Below are 21,558 nucleotides of genomic sequence, written 5' to 3' on the forward strand. Positions count from 1 at the left end.
CTGCTCATCTATTCTATGGAATCATTGGCCGATCTATGTCAGCGACATTCTCCGTGTTACTGACCAGAGGCTGAGTGTGCTGACTCAATATCTGTGAGCTCATGAGGCCTAGCTGCAAAACATCAAGGAAAGGATCAACGATCCAGAGGAGAGAATCCTGAATGTTGAGCAAGTTGCCTCCTCGGCGAAGGCAAGAATTAAATCCTTGGAAAACCGGCCGAGTGACGTGAGGGTGGTCCTGGAGGATTTGGAAAACTGAAGGTCAGAGAAAGAACATCCGAGTCGTCGGCCTGCCAGAAGGTGTGGAGGGTGAGGCTCCCGTTAGGTTCTTCAAGGACCGGCTGCCACGTTTTCTCAAGCTGGATGTGAAGCCTGGGTGTTTCAAATTAGTAAGGGCATCGGATCCTGTCTTTGAGGCCGAGGAATAGCTTTCATCCTACATGAATAGGATGGGAATAGAGAGATACGGACCCAGGAAGTGTAGAAGATTGTAGTTTAGTTGGGCAGCATGGTCAGCACGGGCTTGGAGAGCCGAAGGGCCTGTTCCTGTGCTGTACATTTCTTTGTTCTTTGTGCCTGTAATCATTCACTTCCACAACTTGAAAGATCACCAGAAGGTCCTGAAGATGGGTAAGGCGAGGTGGGACCTGCCTCCATGAGGGAGTTAGGATTTCCTTATTCCAGGATTTTTCAACAGCAACACAAACGAAGCATCGAGACTTTGATGAAGTTTGAAGGGAACTATGTTGCTTTATCCTGTGACCCTGAAAATTATTTGACAACTCCGTCAAGACTTTCGATAATCCGACTACTGCCTTGGCCTTCATTAAATCCATGAAGGGCGAAGATTTGGAGGGATGGTTTGCAGCTCGGACTAACTCAGGCTCTAATCTGGACTCTTTCCCTGTCGTGGTGTTGTTGTTTGAATTTGTTATCTTTTATCCTGTTGAAGGGAGTTGTTATTCTGTAAGTCCCGCTTGAATGTCTTTTTCTCCTCGAGTGTTGCAGAGAATTGTATTATCGTATCTGTTGTAGTTGATGTGCCGTGTGCTTCCCTCTATTATCCGAGCGTTAATCATGGCAGAACCGAGTGGTGCCATTGCTGAAGGGTGGGTGGTGGTGGATGTAGGTCTTCACGGGTGGGTCTAAAATGTGGGAAGGACATTCGATCCCCATTCCCTTGTTGGCCCTTATTTTCTTGTCCTCAGAGGTACTTCATTCACTGCACATTTTCAGGAAGAGTTTGAGTTCTTCCGTTTACTCGGCCCCCTGGTATTTCCTCCTCCAGACGTGTAAAGCACATTCCTGGGGGGGGGGGGGGGGGGGGGGGGATTATTTGCGTCACTGCTGATGAAAGGTGCAGAATGCTGGAGAACCAGCGGCGTCTGGAGGTTTGTTTGATGAAGGCCCAGGAGGAAGTTTCCGCCGGAGTGAAGCTCAGTCACACAAACCCCGCGCTCTGATTGGCTGGAGGACCAGACTCCTTCCGGTCGTGCAACTCTTCCCATTGCTCAATGCCTCTCAGGCTTTGAGCACCCCCTGCACACGCGCAGCTTCCACTCTCCTTCAGACATGCGTAGTCTCAGGCAGGGGAGAGATCACCGAGCCGCCTCCAGCTCTGGTCGCAGCCGTCAGCCGGTTGCCTGGAAACCTGGTCTCGAGGTGTGGAGGGAGGAAGTTGAACGGGTGGGGGCGGGGCTCCCGCGACCGCGCACTGGAACCCAGTGACAACACCTCGGAATAGAGTAATTCTAATTGGCTGATTCAGGGAGTGCTCCATTGTGATGTCACAGCGGAAGTGAAGGTAAAACTTCCTCCTGTCTCCAACATCTGTGAGTAACTCTTTTATTGTCGTCACAATTATTACAGAAACCAATTTACAAGGCTCCAGGCCTCATTACACTTCAAATTGACGATTAAACACACTTCAAATTGACGATTAAACAGTCACTGAACACAAAACAGCTGCAGGGCACAAGGCCCAATTACATTTCACAGTAACATTGTAACAGTCATTGAACACAAACAGCTGCAAGGCACAGGGCCGAAATACGTTTCCAAATACCTATTAACCAGTCACTTATCACAACCAGCCACAAGGCACAGGCCCTACGTATAGTTCAAGTAACAATCGAACAGTCACAAAACACGAACAGTCGTGAGGCACAAGGCCTCGAAACCCAACGACCATTCCAAAAGCAAGAAGGAACAGAAAACCACAAAACACAAGTACATCGAGGCAACGACCCCTGAACACATACACAAGCAGTCGCGAGGCACAAGGCCTCAAAACCATACGACCGCTCCAACAGAAAACAAAGAAAGAAAGAAAAGGAACAAAATCCAAAAATACAACACACGACACAGGCACATTTCAAGGTGACGACCTCTAAACACATAAGACAAGCAGTCGCGAGGCGCAAGGCCCCGATACAATACGGCCGCTCCGGTACAAATATGACCCACAGGGCCTCGATTCATTTTAACAGTATCATATCAAACCCAATCACCAGGCACCAGGCCTCAATTCACCCCAGAAAAGATTTAACAGGATAAAATCCATCACCGAACACTAATCCCCGCTCACCCACCCCCGTTCACCCCGCCCTGCAGCCGACACCCCGGGGGAAAGGCCCCTCCTCGCTAAGAGCACAAACCTCCGGAGAGCCAGACCCGGGCGTGGCGGAGGAGAGAGGGTTCCCCCCTCCTGGACCCCGCCCAAAGGCACGGGACCATTCGGCGGGAGAGCAGTTTCGCACCAACTAGCGTTCCACCACAATTACTAAATACCATTTCGGAGAAACCGAAATGAGTTGAATGTCATAGGCTGCTAAATAAAACGAAAGCAAAGAAAACAAGAAAACAAATCCCTCAGCACACATAGAAAAGTCTATAAAAAGAGTCCATTAATTTTGCACGTCCCACTTCATGACCCCGGCGCTCCTGCCGAAATTTCACAAGGAACAACATGTCCTCAAAGTCCTCCAATGGCAGCGGCCAGAGTCGCTCCAATGTTGGCAACAGTCGACAACGGGGAAGAAAGTCCCAGAGTCAGTCCCAACCGCCCACAGGGCGTCCAGGGGGGCCGAACCCCCGGAGACCCCAGGAACGGCAGCAACCCACCCCGGGCTGCAGGCCGCGGGCCGCCCATCGGGTATCCACTCCCGGTTCCGACCCGCCGCTTCCAGCAGCCTATCCAGCTGCCATCCTTCCTCCATTCCTTCGTCCTCCATTGGGCGAACTCAAAACCGCCGACAGCAAACCTCGCAGTCCAAAGCAGCGTCTCCGCAGCTCAACCGCTGACTTGAAACACGACTGGTCGCAGTACTCCGAAAGCGGTCTTCTCCCCTTCCCTCGGGGACCAGGAGCAATGGGCGCCGAGTTGCTGTTTCACCCCATCCAGGAAGCTCCCAGAGGCAGCCTGCCTTTCGAATCGGCCCGGGGGCGGACACCAAGCTCGCACACAACCGCCCAAGCCTCCTCCACTTTTCACCCCAGGAGTTTGGACAGTGTCGGCCGTAGCTCCCACAATCCCCCGCGCTGGGGAACCCGCTCTATCCGCCGCACGGGCGGGTGATCAGGTACTGCGCATGTCCAAGGGTGAGGGGAAGCTGCGCACGTGTGGAGGAAAGCCCAGCCCCTGACCTTCCTGTGAGGTGTTGGCTAATGGATAGAGTTAGGACCGAAAGGACGCTGGTCCTCCAATCAGCGCGGGCTTTATGTGAAAGGAGATTGGGCTTCACACAGACTGAACCGTCCTCCTGTCTCCAACATCTGTGAGTAAAACACTTTCTTTTCTCCCCCTTTCCATTTCTTTTCGCATTCTGACCTTCAATTGGTGACTTGCAGCAACTGAAGGGAAAGGAAGTGAATCCAGGGAGGGTGCAGACTCTGCAAAGCTTGGCCCAGGTCTCTCTCTCTCTTAAAGACATTAACATCCTTTGCTTCCTCAGCTTGACACATTTATTTATTTGGTTAAAAGAATGGTCTATTTCTTGAAGTTCACAATTAAAGGGCTGCTTTCCCCAGGAGATGGCTGACATTTAAGGGGTCAGTAAATTAATATCGGACAGAGATATGTCCAGTGTTGTTATTTGGTACATATTAGATATATTGTTCATGGTTCTATAATGAAGTATATTTATTATTATTTCAGTAGTGTAATATTGTGCTGTAGCTACGGTATATATTTACAGTCATCTCTTCCTTCAAGAGTGTTGTTAGTTTCTGCATTTCTCTTCCACCGGGACCAGTGGAGTCTGGGAGTCACTGAATGTGTTCATGGATGAGTTAATATTTTTAATATTTTGTTATGTTTTTTAACCAATTTTTAAATAACGAATGCAACAGAATAACAGAAAAAAATGTGGAAAACGGGTACAGAGCAGAACAACTGATACGGCCAACATAAATACAAGCAACACATTGCAGAATTAATTCATAGCAGAATATTTGAGTGACCAGAGCCTCGAGATGAAATGCCTGATCCATTGAACAACCAGTTAACAGGTTAACATAGTGAGTGGAGAAAGAGGGTAAGATTATATAAAAATGGAAGGATAATAATGCAGGACGCACCCCCCAAAACATTACAAGTGGACTAACAGCATAGTTGAATTCAAATGAATAACATAACATAATGACATCGAAGCTCTGCAGTGCAGAAGGAGGCCATTCTCTCCTTCAATCTGCACTGACCCTCCGAAAAAGCACTCCACTGAGGCACACTTCCCACCCTATCCCCGTAACCTCGTGCATTGATCATGGTCAACCCACCTAACCTGACACCTTTGGACACGAAGGGGCAATTTAGCATGATGAATCCACTGAACCTGCACATCTTTGGACTGTGGCAGGAAACCGGAGCAGACACGGAGAACGTGCAAACTCCACACAGATAGCCACTCAAGGAATCAAACCTGGGTCCCTGGCTCTGTGTGGCAGCAGTGCTAACCATTGTGCCTCACTGTGCCCTACTCCCGAGCTAAGTTGAATTTAATTCACTGATGGAAATCTCTGGAGGAGCAAGTCAGTCAAATTGGAACCTATATATCTGAGATATATAGGGCCGTATAATTTACCAAATGTATCAGACTTTGAATGAACTACAGACATTAAAAATTCCATGGGGGTGCATTCTGTAATCGGCCTATGCCAGTTTTGGATAGAGGGAGAAGTGACTGGCCTGCTTCTATATCGAGCCAGAGGGATGTTGGGTCCATCCTCACCCAATCCCTTATGAACCTTAGATGAGAGGCCAATTGATATAGCCCGATATTTCGGCGACCCAACCCTGCCTTAGATCCTGGTGATTGGAGCTGAACAAACTTGAGGCAAAGTTTGGTCCAGATAACTGTACTAATCATTCCATTAATTTCCTTAACGACTCTGGTTGACAGCAGTACAGGCAGCATCTGCAGAGGGTACAACAGTCTGGGCAACACATTCATTTTAATGAAGACGATCCTCCCTCACCATGAAATCGGAAGAGCCGACCACCGGACAAGGTCCCACCTAATAGTCACCATCAGCTGTGGAAAGTTGGCCCCAAAAAGTTGCCTGAAAGAGGGGGTCATTGACATTCCCAGATATTTAAATCCCAAGGGGGGAGCATCTGATTGGGAACTTAGCAAGAGGAGGGGATACCCTTCAACACCCGCCCCCCCCTCCTCTCACCAGCATGGCCCCTGACTCAGTAAAAGTCCTCTTATAACCAGAGAAGGCACTAAATCTATCCACAATCGGGTACAGCTGGTTAAGATGAACATTTTGCCGTGGATTTTATTTTTATCTCAGTGCCTAATGGTCTTTTTGCCGAAATTGGTCTTTATGGAGGTGGATAGGTTGGTTTAATCGTTTGTGTGGGCAGATAAGGTGGCAAGGATTCGGAAGACGGTGATTCAGAGAGGGCGACAGTCAGGCGGCTTGGCCCTGCTGAACCTGTTATACTATTCTTGGGCGGCGAATGCAGAGTAGGCGTGGGGTTGGAGCAGGGAGACGGAGGCTTTGTATGCTTCCATTAAAGGGTAGGTGGGGTTAATGGGTTACAGGGATAGGGTGGAGACACGGGTTATGTAGGGTGCTCTTTCAAAGAGCCGGTGCAGACTTGATGGGCTGAATGGCCTCCTTCTGCATTGTTGGGATCCTATAATTTCACGGCGCTGGTTACCATCAACTGCTAGGTGGGAGGGAAGGAGGTGGAGAGGTTGGTTAGGGAGTTGGGGTGGGTTTAGGGTTTTTTTGTTGGTTTTACTTTGTAATGTTATGTGTTGTAATTGTTAAAATCTGAATGAAAATACTTCAAAAAATCTATCCACTTCTCCAATAATGTCCAGGACTGAAACACTGGGTTCAACACAAACAGCAGCCCGTCCTCTGCGCACAGAGTGATCTTGTGCTGCCTCACCCCACCCCCCAGTCCCGATATCAGAGGATCCGCTCTAATAGCCTCTGGCAATGGCTCAGTGGCCAACAACAAGGGGGTCAGAGGGCAGCCCTGTCTAGTCCCTCTCTGAAGCTGAAAATTCGATGCCCGCAAACCATTGGTGAGCACCGCCGCTGCCGGTCTGTGATGTAACAATTGAATCCACTCAATATAATGCTCACCCAACCCGAAGCCTCGCAGCAGATACACCAGATAATTCCACTCAACTCGAGCAAAAGCTTTCTCTGCATTGAAGGAGATCACCAGCCCATCCAAAGCATATTTCTGAAAAGCCTGAATCACATTCAGCAACCTTCCAACATTGTTACTGGAAAATCTTCCCCGTATAAACCCAGTCTGGTCCTCCCGCACGATTGTTGGAAGGATGTCCTCCAGCCTTATCGCCAAAACATAAGATCGCAGTTTCAAGTCAACATTCAAAAGAGAGGGAACTTGTGACGGGGATGTGCTGAGCAGTCGCACATCAGGTGGCTCTCCTCCATACAACAGAAAAATAGGCAGTGTCGGCCGAATGTAGCCGCAAAATCAGAGTTAAACATCCCCTCACCCTCAACAATAGTGCGGACAACAAAATGCCAGGAAGCAACAGCTCGAAAGGCTGCAGGGTCACAGAAACTGCGGCAAGGGACAGGAGCAAGCGGGTCGGCGGCCCCACGAGGCGAGGGGTCTCCAGTCTTCCCGAGAGAGGGAGACCGGCGACCCAATAAACAAGCCCCTCCCCCGACTCCCCCCGACCAGGCGATGGATGGAGGATGTTCTGAACCAAGGAACTAAACGCAATGAAGGATGACATTAAGGGTGATGGTCAAGCTGGCGGAGGTGCTAGCCGCCATGCAGAAGATGCTCAATGGCATGTGGAGGAAACTGGAAGCCCGGGGAGCACAGTTCGAGAGCTGGAAAAGGTTGTGGACCAGTAGAATCAGTCAAGGAGGCAGAACAGTCGGATAGTGGACCTGCCAGAGGGGATCGAGGGCAGGGACCCAATCGACTACGTGGCCCAAATGCTGGGCAACCTGATTGGGAGGGACAGCTTCCCAAACCGCCAGAGATCGACAGGGCTCACAGGTCGCTCCGACTGCGTCACCTCGCAATGAACAGGGGAGCCAGCTCATAGGAGGGAGGGGGCAAGGGCAGCAGAGCGCAGGAGAGGGTGAGGAGGAGACAGCAGGGACACGAGCAGAGCAGGTGTAGGACAGGGTCAGATCGATCCTGGGTCAGGGGGCCACACACCAGCGGGATAGCTAGTGCCAGGAAGTACGGGAGAGAGCGGGACCGCGGCACATCTCCCACTGGGAAGAGAGCGTCTGGGAGGGGGGGGCAGATAGAGGAGGGGGATACGGTGGGGTGGGGGGGAGATAGAAGGGGGGGGATATGGTGGGGTGGGGGGGGATAGAAGAGGGGGATACGGTCGGGTGGGGGGCAGATGGAAGGGGGGGGGGATACGGTCTCATCATGGGAGGGGGAACTTCACAACTGTTTACAGGATCCATTGACTGACAGATCAATCCCAGAACAGGGAAAATGACAGGCATGGCGAGGGAACTGGGAACGTTCATGGAGCAGATGAGGGGCAGTGGATCCCTGGCGGTTCATGGAGAAGACGGGTGCAGTGAATCCCTGGCGGTTCATGGAGAAGACGGGGGCAGTGGATCCCTGGCGATTCTTACACCTGGATGAGAAGGAATTCTCGTTCTTCTCACCAGTACACAAGGTCTACACTCACACAGCTTCTTTGTTGTGGGGAAATCGGTGCTTCCAGAAATAGTCAGAGCGGAATAATCCATGATTGTAATCTCAGACCACGCTCCACATTACATGGATGTGAGGTTGGAGATGGGCCAAGCCCAATGCCCCACATGGAGATTGGACACGACCCTCTTGGCCAACAAGGCCTTCTGCCAGAAAACATCACCGGCCATCGGCAAGTACATCACTAACAACCAGAACGGGGAAGTCTCACCTTCCACGTTCTGGGAGGCACTGAAGGCTGTGATTAGGGGAGAAATAATTGCCAAAAGGCTCGTAGGGAAGAGAGAGTGGTTATGCACCAACTGATCAACTCCATTCTGGAGGTTGACAGACGATACTCCGAGGCCCTGACTATAGAGCTTCTGCTGGAGAGGAAGAAGCTGCAAAAGAACTTTGACCTGCTGTCCACCAGGAAGGCAATGACCAACTCCGCCAGGCACGGGGGACCTTTTATGAGCACGGAGAGGGCTAGCCGCCTGCTGGCTCACCAGCTGAGAAAGAAGGCAGCCACGAGGGAAATAGCCCAGGTAAAGGGTAACAGAGGCAGACTGGTATAATAATTATCTTTATTATTGGCACATGTAGGCTTACATTAACACTGCAATGAAGTTCTTGTGAAAATCCCCCAGTCGCCACACTCCGGCGCCTGTTCGGTTACACTAAGGGAAAATTCAGAATGTCCACATTACCTAACAGTATGCCTTTCGGGACTTGTGGGAGGAAACCGGAGCTCCCGGAGGGAACCCGCGCAGACATGGGGAGAACGTGTAGACTCCACACAAACAGTGACTCAAGCCGGGAATCGAACCTGGGACCCTGGCGATGCAAAAATGCTGACCACTGTGCTACCGTGCCGCCCAATCATAGTCGTCCCGTAGCCCAACCAAAAAAGGTCAACCAAGCATTCGAGGCCATCTACCGGGGACTGTACGCCTCCGAGACCCCCCCCCCCCCGGAGAGAGTTCGGAATCTTCTTGGGCTGCAAACTCAACCTGGGCAAAAACAAAGATTTCCCGGTGAGGGGGAGGGGCAGAGCTGGAGGGCCTCCCAGTTAAAATAGCCCAAAACAAATTCCGCTACCTGGAGATCCAGGTTCCCCACGAGTGGACACGGATCCACAAGTGGAAGCTGACCAGTCTGGCGGAGGAAGTCAAAAACGACCCACCGAGATGGGATGGACTCCTGCTTTCCCTGGCGGGGAGGATGCAGACGATCAAGATGAACGTACTGCCCAGGTTCCTCTTCCTGTTTCGATCCTTACCGATCTACATCCCCAAGGCCTTTTTCCATTCAATAGATAAAGTGATTATGATGTTTGTGCGGAGGGGCAAGAATTCAAAAATCCCTAAAACAGTACTACAATGGAGAAGAAACATGGGAGGCCTGGCCCTCCCGAACTTGCAATACTATCACTGGGCAGCCACGGCCGAAAGAGTGAGGAGATGGGTAAAGGACCCAGACATGGGATGGTTGATGATGGACGAGTCCTCGCGTACAGGAATGACCCTCCGGGCCCTCGCCAGGGCAACACTCCCATCCCTGCCAGCACCAGTCCAGTGGTGGCAGCTACCCTGAGAACCTGGAACCAGATGTGGCAGCATTTCAGTCTGACCGATGTGTCCATCATGGCCCCCATCTGCGGCAACCATAGGTTTGCACCAGCCATTCTCGACACCACCTTCAAGAGGTAGAGACAGGACGGGGGAACACTGATGGTTAGGGACTTTTACACGGGAAATAGACTAGCGACCTTAGAGGAGCTGACGGAGAGACTGGACCTACCAAACAGGGATGTGCTCCAGGTCAAAAACTTTCTCTGCAAGGAGGCACCGGCATACACAGAAACCCTGAGAAGCACAATGCAAGAGGAGTTACTGGACGCAGACAGTCTGGGGAAGGGAAACTGTGGGGACCTGACCGGACAACTCTTAATAAGGATGCGCTCCTTACTTGATGAAACCCAGGAAAAATGGGAGGAAGAGCGAGGGACGGAAATAGGGTGGGGACTCTGGAGCGAAGCACTGAACGGGACCAACTCCACCTTCTCCTACGCAAGGCTAAGCTTCATGCAGCTGAATGTTGTGCACAGAACACACCTGACAAGAACCCGAATGAGCAGGTTCTTCTCGGAGATGGAGGACAAATGTGAATGGTGCCAGCGGGGCCCGGCAAACCATGCCCACATGTTCTGGGTATGTCCCAGACTTGTCGAATTCTGGACAGCCTATTTAGATGCAATGTCCATGGTTATTACGTGCCCACAAATGGCAGTCTTCGGGGTATCGGACTAGCCAGATCTATTCATGGGGAAGAGGGTGGACGCCCTTGCCTTTGCTTCTCTAATCGGCCTCTGGAGAATCCTGCTCGGCTGGCGATTAGCAGCACCACCCACAGCTCAGACTGGCTGGCAGACCTATCGGAATTTCTCCACCTGGAGAAGATCAAGTTCACCGTCTGAGGGTCAGAGGATGGTTCCCACAAAGTGTAGAGGCCATTCACCAATTTGTTCCAGGACCTGTTTAAAGCCAGCGGCCAATGGAACACTGGGGAGGGAGATGGGCGTACGGGATCACAGGGAGCAGGCAGGAAAGGGATGTGGGGAGGGGCTATTGGGAAAAGGAGGGAGAGGCCAGAAACCAACTGACACAGAGACCAGAGAGCCGAGAACAAAAACACAAGAAGAGGAACCCCCAAGGGAAGGTTTAAAACAGGACGGGGAGTGCGCGGGATGGAAGGGGGAGGCCCATCAATGGGGGGGGGGGGGGGGGGGGGGGGGGGGGAGGACACCGTCCACTTGTAAATAACAGATAACTCCCATTGTACAGTGAAGGGCCCAGGAAAGAACCCAGAAACGACGAGTAAAAGGGGCGGAGGGGAGGGGAGGGACGGGAGATGGAGGGATCGGCACAAAGGAAATTGACATGCACATTGTAATCGGGAGAGTTACCCTGACTGCTTGGATAGTGTATAATAAGGTTTGCCACAACCCTGCGACTCAATGGAAAAGAGGTGAAAAAAACTGCCCCATCCAATCCCGCCTCAATTTAAAGTGTTCCTCATAATCCAGATGAGTTTCCTGTAATAAAGCGATGTCGACTTTCTCCTTAAGAAATGAGAGGATCTTTTTCCTTCTGATAGGGTGATGGATGCCCCGTACATTCCCTGAGAAAATTTGCAGATTAACTGCCGCCATTAGTTAGGCGACAGAGAGAACAGGAACAGATTTTCACACCACAATCGGGCGTGCGCCATTACCCCCTCCTCCAACTCTCTTTACACCAGAGGCACCAAAGTTTCCCCAAACTGCTCCTTTCACGGATAAAAGCCCCGTCTGTACCAGAGTAGGATAAAGTCAACAACACATAAACCCTCCCATAATAACAAAAATACAAAAGAATCACCACCACAATAGACCCAAGGGGACATTCCTCAATAAGACTGAGGACCCGGAGGATTAACCCCACGGCCAGACTGTCGTTACCCTCAGGATACCGTCTCCAAAATGAGGAGAAGTAAAGTAACTTTTGTAAATTGTTTTTACAGGATATTAGAAGAGGAGGAATTACAGACAGAAATCTCAAACATCACGTCTCGATGTGAGTGAGTCTCTCAATTCCTTGTAACTGAATATCAACGGACTTTGAATCTAGAAGGAGAAATGTTTGTCTTTTCTGTCAGCTTCAAAGAAATTTAAACATCAGTGTGACTGGAAAAGCACCAAACCACACATACCCAAGTGAGAGTGTTCCAGATCACTGACTGTGGAAAGAGCTTTAACCAGTTACACAGCCTGAAAACACATCACACCATTCACAGCGGGGAGAGACCGTACACGTGTTCTGTGTGAACGAGGCTTCAACAGATTGTCCAACCTGGAGAGACACGAGGACACCCCCACCCTGGAAAAACCGTGGAAATGTGGGGACTGTAGTAAGGGATTCAGGACTCCATCAGCGTTGGAAGCTCATCGACGCAGTCACACTGGGGAGAGACCATTCACCTGTCCGCAGTGTGAGAAGAGATTCATTCAGTTATCCGCCCTGCAGACACACCAGCGAGTTCACACTGGGGAGAGGCCTTTCAACTGCTCTGTGTGTGGGAAGGGATTCACTCGGTTATCCAACCTGCAGTCACACCAGCAAACTCACACTGGGGAGAGGCCGTTCTCCTGCTCTGTGTGTGGGAAGGGATTCATTCAGTTATCCGCCCTGCAGACACACCAGCGAGTTCACACCGGGGAGAGGCCGTTCACCTGCTCTGTGTGTGGGAAGGGATTCATTCAATCATCCGACCTGCGGAAACACCAGTGAGTTCACACTGGGGAGAGGCCATTCATCTGCTCACAGTGTGAGAAGGGATTCACTCAGTTAGACAACCTGCGGATACATCAGCGAACTCACACGGGGGAGAGGCCGTTCACCTGCTCTCAGTGTGGGAAGGGATTCAGCACTTCATCGAGCCTGCTGAAACACCAGCGAGTTCACACTGGGGAGAGGCCGTTCACCTGCTCTCAGTGTGAGAAGAGATTCACTACTTCATCGAGCCTGCTGACACACCAGCGAGTTCACACTGGGGAGAGGCCGTTCACTTGCTCTCAGTGTGAGATGGGATTCACTATTTTAAGGAGCCTGCGGATTCACCAGCGAGTGCACACTGGGGAGAAGCCGTTCACCTGCACTGTGTGTGATAAGAGATTCACTCAATCATCCGACCTGCAGAAACACCAGCGAATTCACACTGGGGAGAGGCCGTTCACCTGCTCTCAGTGTGAGAAGGGATTCGCTCAGTTATCCAACCTGCGGATACATCAGCGAGTTCACACTGGGGAGAGGCCGTTCACCTGCTCTCAGTGTGAGAAGGGATTCACTCAATCATCCCACCTGCAGAGGCACCAGCGAGTTCACACAGGAGAGAAGGCGTTAACCTGCTCTTAGTGAGAGAAGGGATTCAGATATCCATACACCCTGCAGGAACACGAGCGAGTTCACACCTGGAAGAAGCCATTCACCTGCTCTGAGCAGAGGAGACATTCAATGATCTGTCCCAACTACGGAGACACTAGCGAGTTAATTCTGGGGAGAGACCATTCATCTGCTCTCAATGTGGGGAGGGGTTTTGTGATTCATCACACCTATTGTGACTCCAACAAGTTCACAAATTACAGATGTTGGCTCCGTTGTTATTGTTTCTGCTCTCACTGACATCCAGGACTGCATTTTGTTCATTCTGACATCTGGTGAATGGTGATGATTGGAGGGTTTCTTTCTGCTGGACTGGCCGGTCTAACACCTCTGCCTCCGGTGGGCTGACCATTTTTGAGCCTCGTTGCGATTACCTGGTTCCAAGTTTGATGAGGAGAACAGAATGAAAAGGTGTTTGCACGTTGGAAGATATTTAGTTCCCAAAGCAGCCACGTTGCCATGAAGATGGGCTGTGGTGGTTACAGGGTTCTTTTGTCTAATTTATCTGGGTGTTTCTCGCAGAAGGAAACTGTCATGGTCTGAGGGGCAAGTTGTCTGTGGTAGATTGGGAAATTACAATAAATATATCACTGAAAGTGGCAACCCAGGTGGATAAGGAGCTAAGAAGGCAGACGGCATGCTTGTCTTCATTGGTCGGGACATTGAGTATAAAAATTGGCAAGTCATACTGCAGCTGTACAGAACCGTAGTTAGGCCACACGTGATAAAAGGACGACCTGATAAAAGTTTACAAAATTCTGAGTGGCATGGCCAGGGTGGATAGTCAGAAGCTTTTTTCCAGGTTGGAAAAGTCAATTACCAGGTGACATAGGTTTAAGGTGCGAGGGGCAAAGTTTAGAGGAGATGTGCGAGGGAATTTTTTACACAGAGGGTGGTGAGTGCCTGGAACTCGCTGCGGGAGGAGGTGGTGGAAACAGGTACGACAGCGAAGTTTAAGAGGCAACTTGACAAATACATGAATAGGATAGGAATAGACGGATACAGACCCTGGAAGCACAGAAGGTTTTGCTTTAGACAGACATCATGATCCGAGCAGGCTTGGTGGGCCGAAGGACCTGTTTCTGTGCTGTACTGTCCTTTGTTCTTTGTTGTTCTTTGTATGACGATAGACAATAGACAGGCAACCACTCGCATTTTATTTACATAAAGTATAGATTCCTTTTCGAAGCAAAAGTGAAGCTATCGTGGCTGACAAGAAAAGTTAAAGATTCCATTAGATCAATGGAGGAGACTCATAAAGTGGCCCAAATAGTTGAGCCTGAGGATTGGGAACTTGTTTTCGAATTCAGCAAAGGAGGACCAAGAAACTGATCAAGAGAAAATAGAATGAGAGCAAACTGGGGAGAACTGGAAAAGTTCCGATAGGAATGTGAAAACGGAAAGATTAGCAAAGACCAATGTGGGTCCAGTCCAGGCAGAGACAGGAGAGTTTATAATGGGCAATAAGGAAATGGCAGAGAAACTAAACAACGTGTGTCTGTCTTCACAGAGGACGATACAGAAACTATCCCCAAAACATTAGAGAACCAAGGGACTAGTGATCACGGGAAACTGAAAGAGATTAGTATCAGTGAAAAAGTAGCACTGGAGAAATTAACGTGGTTGAAAGTTAATAAATTCCCTGAAGCTGCTGCTCTCCATCCCAGAGCGTTGAAAGAGGTGGCTGTAGAGATAGTGGATACATTGGTGATCATCTTTCAAAGTTCTATAGATTCTGGAATGGTTCCTGCAGATTGGAAGGGGGTAAATGTAACCCCAATATTTAAGGAGGGAGAGAAAAAACGGGGAACCACAGACCCATTAGCCTGACATCAGTAGGAGGGAAAATGCTACAATCTATTATTTTTTAAAAATATATTTTTATTCTCCATTTTCACATTTTCTTCAGAATTTACACCCCACCAACAAACAGTAAACGGTAACAAATACAATGTCCATCCCCTTATCAACAACAACGATCCCCTTCTCCCACCACCCAAACAACGGCCCACCAGACAATATAAGCATAAAATACAACAAACCCTCCCAAGGTGGGAAAATAAAGAAAAGGAAAAAAGAAAAAGGAATCAGGAATCGCCTATTGTCACCATTGACATATAGAGTCCACCCCCCAACCTCCTCCCCCCCCCAATATTCAATGTCATCCAATCCCCGAAAGAGTACCATAAATGACACCCATGAATTGTAGGCACTGCCCCCCCCACACCCCCCACCCCCCCTCCCAGACTCCTCCCCTCCACTTCCTCTTGTAAACTCCTCTCCCCAACCTCGGCTCCTTCCCCCAACTTTTCACCCCAGCTAGACTCACCGGAACCTGTTCTACCAGGCTCCGATGGCCACAGCCCCTCCCTCCACCTCACTCCCGTTCACTGGCTTAAACCGGCCAGCATGGAGGACCCCGCCCGGGTTTCCTTCCCCCTTGCCCGGTCCCAGGAAAACCAAGAAATCCCCTTTAGCACACATCCCCGTATACACACCCAAGCCCCAAAGAACCATCATTGCAGATGAAAGTCCCATCTCTTCCCTTGTCCTAATATATACAGCGTCGACTCAATTAGTACATACACCAACACGCAGTGAAAAACTAAAGTTACATGAGGCTACATCGGTACACAACCAATTCTCAATTCTGCCGCAGTCCTTCTGCCTTCGTAAACTCCTCTGCTGCTTCTGCCGTCCCAAAATAAAAGTCCTTGAATTGTAGGTCACCCTCAACTTAGCTGGATATACTATGCTGCACTGCACCGTGCTGTTGTACAGTGCCTTTCTCACCCGGTTGAAAGCAGCCCGCCTCCTTGCCAGCTCCACCGTAAAGTCCTGATATACATGTATACCAGCTCCAGCCCACTGCATCTCCCGCTTCTGCTTTGCCCAGCACATGACCTTCTCCTTCACACTGTACCTACAGAAACACATAATTACTACTCTTGGCGGCTCACTTGTCTTTGGTATAGGCCTCCACGACCGATGAGCCCGATCCAGTTCATATCGGGAGGGATCATCCCCTTCCCCCAACAGCTTTGCCAACATCGTGGCAAAATACTCTGTCGGCCTCGGGCCTTCCACCCCTTCGGGCAGACCCACGATCCTCAGATTCTATTGCCTGGATCTGTTTTCCAGGTCTTCCATTTTGGCTTGCAAACCCTTGTTGGTCTCTATCACCTTCCGCAACTCCTTCCCCATCGAGGTGAGTTGATCACTGTGCTGCGATAATGCCTCTTCCACTTCCTTCAGTGTCTCAACTTGCTCCCGCACCTCCGCCACTGCGCTTGATACCATCGCCCTCACCGGGGCAGTTTCCTCCTCCACCAGCACTTTCAATACCACCCCCATCTCCTTCTTCATCGCTTCCATGTGCTTTGTGAACTGTTTTTCAAGTTCCACAGCCATCGCCGTGGTCATTTCTTCTGCTGTGAGTGATGCGGCCTCCTCTGGTGTTCCAGCCTCCGCTTTCCTTACAGTTCCTGCACTGACTTTTTCACTCACTGGCGGACGTCCGTTAACCCCCTTTTTCACGGCCATTTTTCTCACACACTTGGACATTTCTCCTCCCTGTGCCTTCTTACAGCCTTTTCCGCCTCCGTTGTCCCCGGGACCGAGCGTTAAAACTCCGAAATTCCTATTCCCGAGCGGGAGCCCTTCAGTGTGCGGCTGCTTCCCACCTGTCGTCACCGGAAGTCCCATGCTACAGTCTTTTATAAAGGATGTGACAACATCTGAATTAGGAGCAAGAGTAGGCCACTCGGCCCCTCGAGCCTGCTCCACCATTCAATACATTCACAGCTGATCTGACTGTAACCTCAAGTCCACATTCCTGCTGACTCCCGATAACCTTTCACCCCCTTGCTTATCGAGAATCTATCCAGCTCTGCCTTCAAAATATTCAAAGACTCTGCTTCCACTGCCCTTTCAGGAAGAGAGTTCCAAAGACTCCCAACCCTCTGAGAGAAAAAAGTTCTCCTCTGCCTTTAATGGACAAGTTATTACTTTTAAAGTGACTCCAATTTCTAGATTCTCCCACAAGAGGAAACATCCTTTCCACATCCACCCTGTCAAGGCCCCTCAGGATCTTATACGGTTCAATCAAGTCACCTAAACCCCATCGGACACAAGCCCAGCCTGTCCAATCATTCCTCATAAGACCAGCCTCCAGTTCCAGGTATGAGTCCAGTAAACCTTCTCTGAACTGCTTCCAAAACATTTACATCATTCCTTAAATGAGAGCAATACTGTACACAGTGCTCCAGATGTGGTCTCACCAATGTCCTGTATAACTGAAGCACAACCTCCCTACTTTTGTATTCAATTCCCCTCACAATAAACAATAACATTCTATTAGCTTTCCTAATTACTTGCTGCACCTGTATACTCACCTTTTGTGATTCATACTCTCGGACACCCAGATCCCTCTGAATCTCAGAGCTCTGCAATCTCTCACCATTTAGATAATAAGCTTTTTTATTCTACCTGCCAAAATGGACAATTTTACATTTTTCATATTATTCTCCATTTAGCCAGATCTTTTCCCACTCACTTAACCTATCTATATCCCTTTGTAGTCTCCTTCTGTCCTCTTCACAATTTACTTTCCCACCTATCTTTGTATCATTGGAGTTGGCCATTCAGCCCATCGAGCCTGCTCCACCATTCAATACGATCATGGCTGATCATCCACTTCAATGCTTTTCCCCCACACTATCCCCATATCCCTTTGCGTTATTGGGATTTAGAAATCTGTCAGTCTCTGCTTTAAACACACTCAGTGACTGAGCTCCCACAGCCCTCTGGGGTTGAGAATTCCAAAGATTCACAACCCTCTGAGTAAAGAAATGTCTCCTCCGAGACCCGTCCTAAGTGACTGCCCCCTTATTTCGAAATTGTGTCCCCTGGTTCCAGACTCCCCAACCAGGGGAAACATCTCACCTGCACCCAGCCTGTCTATTCCTATATGTATTTTGTAAGTTTCAATGAAATCCCCTCTCATTCTTCAAAATTCTGGAGAAAGGGTGCCCAGGTTCCCCAGTCTCTCTTCATAGGACAGTCCGATCTTGCTCAGAACAAGTCTGGTGAATCTTCGTTACAGTCCCTCTGTGGCAATGATACCTTTCCTAAGGTAAGGGGAGTACAGCCGCACACAGTGCTTCAGCTGTGGTCTAACCTAGGTTCTACACTATTGAAGCAAGTCTTCACTACTCCTGTACTCAAATCCTCTTGTGATAAAGGCCAACATCCCATTAGCCTTCCTAATAACTTGCTGCACCTGCAGGTTATCCTTCGCTGACTTATTGACAGGACGCCCGCGTCCATTCACACCCAGGTCCCTTTACCACTATTCCCACCCATGTTAACAGCACATGAAGCTCAGGTTGCACAGAGGGAGACCATTCGGCCGATTGTGCTAATGCCAGATCTGTGAAAGAGCCAACCAATTAATCCCATTGTCCAGAAATGTTCTTTTCTTTTCAAGGACTAGCCCAATTCCCTTTTGAAAGAAATAGTTGAATCTGTTTCTTGCGCCCTTTTCTGAGCACTCCTGATCACAACAACTTGCCTGTGATCAGGATATTGTGCGTTTGGATTTTTATTGAGAATTTCGAAGAGAATCAAAATTTTACTCAAAATTAAAGCTCAATCGGGGCAGCACGGTGGGGCAGTGGTTAGCACTGGGACTACGGCTCTGAGGACCCGGGTTCGAATCCCAGCCCTGGGTCACTGTCCATGTGGAGTTTGCACATTCTACCCATGTCTACCCAAAGATGTGTGGAGTCGGCCATGCTAAATTGCCCCTTAATCGGAAAACAAAATTTAAATCTTCATCAATCATTTTGATGAGGGCACCAAGTTTGATGAAAATATTTTTAAAATCCTTTTGTATAGTATCACAGCCCCTCCAAAAGATTTAGATTTTAGATTTAGATATATTGTTAGGTGTACTGAGGTACAGTGAAAAATATTGTTCTGCGTACAGTCCAGGCAGTTTGTTCCATACAAGAAAAGCATAGGACATACAATAAGTACACAATGTAAATACATGGACATCGGGTGAAGCATAATGAGTGTAGTGCTAAGTGTAGTCATTGTTATAATGTATAAAACTGTAGGTAGGACTGGGAAATCCATTTAATTTTAGAATTCCATCGCTTTTGCACCATATTCATGGTTATAAGTAACAAGGTCAAGGAAGCCATTTTAAACTATAACATCGAGCTTCTTACACAGATTATGTAACATTTCTTTGTTAATCACATATTGATTTCATATTAGAAGCCAGTCACCAAAAAGTTGATTATTCAACAATGAACTTTGATTAAGTTATAATTTGTGAAACAATGTAATAGATAGTATTGTAATGGCTGATTTGTTCTTTTATAAATTAAGATTGTACAAACCTAAATGTTTCTAAACTGCAGAGCTAGCAGAAATTGTTTTATCATATTTTGATAAATAGCGGGCTATCATATTCTGCCCAAGTCTGGCTCAAGAATAAGCTTATTATTCAAACTGATCAAGATTAGTAAAAAAGAAAGCGACTGTCTTCCACAAACTGTCTTTTTAAACCAGTGTATCTTGTATTAATCAAATGTATGAATTAGATTACTGTATTAGTTAGCTATCAGCCAGTAGCAGTAATATCTCGGGAGCCTTAATCGAATTGCAACTAATGAATCCATCATGGATCAGTAGTTATAGTGAAAGACTAAGTTTTATTTGCTGTAATAATGTAAAAGCTTAATAGCTGTGTATGTAAAGAATGTGAAATGAAGATAAATGTTCTGGTGAGAGAGGCCTTTTAACTCAGATTAGCCTCAACATTTGAAACTGTATGAATAAGGGATTGTATAGAATCCGGCAAAGGGATAGTATGAAACAGTTCTATTATATTCCTGTCTAAGATAAGGAGAGAAGGTGGTGTCAATAATTGGGGATCCAATTAAGTTAATCTAGTAACCAAATTGACAAATGATCATGTTACAACAGTCCCAATTCTGACGTGAGTTAATGGTCACTTTGGGGATAAAAGTAGAGGTTCTGAAGGTCTTCCTTGCTGGCCAAATACTGAAGACTCCTGAGGCCGAGTTCCAAGGAAATTACTGTCAAAGAAGGAGCCAGACTCCCGAGGCTGAATTCCAGAAGAATTACTGTCAAAGAAGGAGCCAGAGAGGGTTACGCTTCTACAGAATGATCACCCACATGAAGTTGTAAAAGTCAATGTCTTAAAGTTGTTCAGTAAATATTTTTCACTTAATAAACTTTTAAAATTTACTCTCCAGAGGATTGTGAATTTGCCTTAATTGGTTAAAGTCTTGTCTGAACCAAAATGAATTTATTAAATGGTAAGTTGGGGGTGGCTGAAATCAATTAAATTCCACATAACAAGATCAGATAACAGAAATCTTCTATTTGCATTTCTATTGCGCCTTTTCCACTGGTGATCCCAAAGTGCTTTACAGCCAAAGAAGCACTTTTGAAGTGTAGTCACTGTTGTAATGTAGGAAACACAGCAGCCAATTTACACACAGCAAGATCTGATACACAGCAATGTGATAATGAGCAGATGATCTGTTTTTAGTGATGTTGATTGAGGGATAAATATTGTCCAGGACACCGGGGATAACTCCCCTGCTCTTCTTCAAAATAGTGGCTGTGAGAACTTTTGCACCCACCTGAGAGGTGCAGACAGGGCCTCAGTTTAACATCTTGTTTGAAAGGCAGTGCACCACTCCCTCAGTGCTGGGACGATGAATGTTGGAACTGGCTTTTGTCCACAGGACCCTAACTGGGTCTTGACCTTCTGATTCAGAGGTGATAGTGCTGCCCACTGAGCCAAGGCAGACACAAGTTAGAAAGAAAAAGTTATACTTTAAAACCCTCCACCCTTACTCACTCTTCCAACTTCTTCCATCGGGCAGGGGATACAAAAGTCTGAGAGCACACAAGAACAGATTCAAAAACAGCTGCTTCCCTGCTGTTACCAGACTCCTAAACTACCCACTTGTGGACTGATCTGATTAACACTGCACCCCTGTATGCTTCACCTGATGCCGGTGTTTATGTAGTTACATTGTGTACCTTGTTGCCCTATTATGTATTTTCTTTTATTTTATTTTCATGTACTTAATGATCTGTTGAGCTGCTCGCAGAAAAATGCTTTTCACTGTACCTCGGTACACGTGATAATAAACAAAATCCAATCCAATCCTTTACCTCCAGTGCCTAAATCTAATAATTAAAAACCCAGTATAAATAGCATGAATTTGACTGACGAATGTTGAGGTGTTGATTTAGAGTCACAAGTTTTGACTTTCCACTGGCTCCTCGGGCACATTTCTGTCCATAACTCGTGTCAATGACAGCCAGGCGATGGAGCTGAGGCTCAATTTA

At 48.3% G+C, this 21,558-nt stretch overlaps 1 protein-coding gene and 1 long non-coding RNA gene across 2 annotated transcripts in view; one reads left to right on the forward strand and one right to left on the reverse strand.

Annotated features, from left to right (window-relative positions):
- LOC140420523 (uncharacterized) overlaps positions 1-21,558 on the reverse strand; it is a 106,311-nt gene that overhangs the window by 66,667 nt on the left and 18,086 nt on the right. The gene's annotated exons all lie outside the window — the stretch shown is intronic.
- LOC140420521 (uncharacterized) lies at positions 1,576-20,446 on the forward strand. Its single transcript, XR_011946422.1, has 2 exons — positions 1,576-1,832; positions 11,738-20,446. It is a non-coding gene; the product is annotated as an uncharacterized lncRNA (long non-coding RNA).

The sequence above is a fragment of the Scyliorhinus torazame genome, chromosome 5, assembly GCF_047496885.1.
Source record: "Scyliorhinus torazame isolate Kashiwa2021f chromosome 5, sScyTor2.1, whole genome shotgun sequence".
Taxonomy (NCBI): Eukaryota; Metazoa; Chordata; class Chondrichthyes; order Carcharhiniformes; family Scyliorhinidae; genus Scyliorhinus; species Scyliorhinus torazame.